At 43.9% G+C, this 2,425-nt stretch overlaps 1 protein-coding gene and 1 pseudogene across 1 annotated transcript in view; both read left to right on the top strand.

The window, feature by feature from the left end:
* The window catches only part of LOC116669465 (myosin heavy chain, fast skeletal muscle-like), a 9,446-nt pseudogene extending 7,368 nt beyond the window's left edge, over positions 1–2,078 (top strand).
* The window catches only part of ankrd46b (ankyrin repeat domain 46b), a 25,021-nt gene that overhangs the window by 18,381 nt on the left and 4,215 nt on the right, over positions 1–2,425 (top strand). The window lies entirely within an intron of this gene.

Consider the following 2,425-nt stretch of genomic DNA (forward strand, 5'->3'; position numbering starts at 1 on the left):
AGGCACAGAAGGAGACTCGTTCTCTCCAGCACTGAGCTGTTCAGAGGAGAACGCTTATGAAGAATCTCTGGATCAGTTGGAGACCATGAGGCGGGAAAACAAAACCTGCAACGTAAGTTTCTCATTGTGTTTCAACACTTGTATTTCTTATATTGTATTCACTGTGTTAGAAAAAAGTGTTTTTGTTTTCCATTGTAAGGCTTAACAATTATAAAACCCATGTATCTCTCTGCAGAGGAGATCTCAGATCTGACTGAACAGATTGGTGAGACTGGCAAGAGCATCCACGAGCTGGAGAAGTCCACGAAGCAGGTGAGACCGAGAAGGCTGAGATCCAGACGGCTCTTGAAGAGGCTGAGGTCCTTTTTTTCCTAGGAAAATCATGGAAATATACAAAACAAGGTTTTGGCAAATATTAATAATTTAGTCTTTGATATCATTAGGAACACTCGGCACACAATAGGTCTAGAGTCCTGCGTGTCCACGCTGGCGCTCAACCAATCAAGGGTGAGTTGGACAGGAAGCTGGCAGAGAAAGACGAGAGATGGACAGATCAGAGGAACAGCCAGGGGTGTTGACTCCATGCAGAGCACTCTGGATTCTGAGTCAGAGCAGAAACGATGCCCTGAGAATCAAGAAGAAGGAGGAGACCTGAATGAGAGGAGATTCAGCTGGGCCACGCCAATCGCCAGGCTGCTGATCCCCAGAAGCAGCTGAGGAATGTGCAGGCGCAGCTGAAGGATTGATAGACAACAACTGTTGCATCAGACTATGCTCAGTGCAGGTACAACTTTGGCATCCATTGAATACTTCCCTGGTATTCTTTCACTAGGATGCACAACTGCACCTTGATGATGCTTTCAGACCCAGGAAGACTTCAAGGAACAAGCTGTCTATGGTGGATAGCGACGGTCTGAGGGTAGCTGAAATCGAGTAACTAGAGCTGGGACCCTCTGGAACAGACAGAGCGAAGTCGTGCAAGATTGCTGAGAGAGCGGTGGATGATGCCAGTGAGCGTGTTGGACCTTCTTCACCCTCATCAGGTGAACAAGCCAAATATTTCTTCAGTAATTCAAAATCTAATCACATAACGGGAAGTTAGGCATGTATGACTAAAGTGCCTTTTTGTGCCTTTTAGAACACAAGCCTTCCTGAACTCCAAGAAGAGCTTGAGTCTGACTCTGGTCCAGGTCCAGAGTGAAGGATGACACTGTTCAGGAAGCTAGAAATGCAAGAGAAGCCAAGAAGCCATCACTGATGTAGGTTTACTTTCCATTTTTGTTATTTTCACTCCAATATGTGAAAGATTTTCACTTAACAAATCTTCTTTGACAATTTCTGGCTAGCGCTATGATGGCGGAGGAGCTGAAGAAGGAGCAGATACCAGCGCTCATCGGAGAGTGATGAAAACCTGGGGTTGCTGTGAAGGACGCTGCAGCACCGCCTGGATGAGGCTGGAACGCTGGCCATGAAGGGTGGCAAGAAGCGCTCCAGAAACTTGAGTCCAGGGTATTATTCACATTAAGATTTGGCACAACTGAAGCAAGACTTTAGAAAGAAAGACGGATACTTATTTTCTTGTTTTTTTGAGTGCGTGAACTGGGCAGAGGTGAGGCTGAGCAGAGACGTCGGAGCAGATGCCATAAGGGGTGTCCGCAAATATGAGAGTAGGTAGAGCCACTTATCAGGTAGCAGTCACTTTGATAGTTCCATTACAGTACAACTGATTCAACTTATTTACCTATTACAATATACAGGCTTATCGTATATACTGCCTATTACAGACTGAAGAGGACAAGAAAAACGGTGCCAGGCTGCAGTCTGGATGCACAATTGCTCGAGGTCAAGGCCACAAGAGGGCGGCTGAGAGCAGCGGTAAGGACAAAACGAAAGTTTGACAATATGCCGTATTATTTAATGTACAGTAGTACTACAGATCTTTTTGAACATTTACATTTTTTTCTATGTCTTGTATTTCAGAGGAGCAGGCCACGTCCATCTGTCCAATGCAGGAAGGTTCAGCGACTGGCGGAGGCGAGGAGCGTGCTGACTCGCAGAGTTCCCAGGTCAACAGCTGAGGGCAAAGAGCGTATTTGGCAAGGTATAAAAGCCGTTTTAGGAAATACCGACTAAGCAATTATCTTTTGATGTTTTATTTTAGCTGCTTTTTCCTGTTAGAAAAGGATAAGATTAGTTTTCCACTGAAACTACTTTTTACCATATATTCTTTCATGAATGAAATACAAATAATTACATTGTCTCAGAACCTAGATGAATATAGGGAAGCACTGCTTTAATCTTAAAGTTATTTTCGTAATAAGATACTAAATACAAACAATTGAAAACCCTATTTATAACATTTGTTTAAATACCTGAACTGTTTTTGAGTTGTGCTAAAATGCTACACTTCTGAACTGGCCATTGA

This window comes from Etheostoma spectabile, chromosome 19 (assembly GCF_008692095.1).
Source record: "Etheostoma spectabile isolate EspeVRDwgs_2016 chromosome 19, UIUC_Espe_1.0, whole genome shotgun sequence".
In the NCBI taxonomy this organism is placed as follows: Eukaryota; Metazoa; Chordata; class Actinopteri; order Perciformes; family Percidae; genus Etheostoma; species Etheostoma spectabile.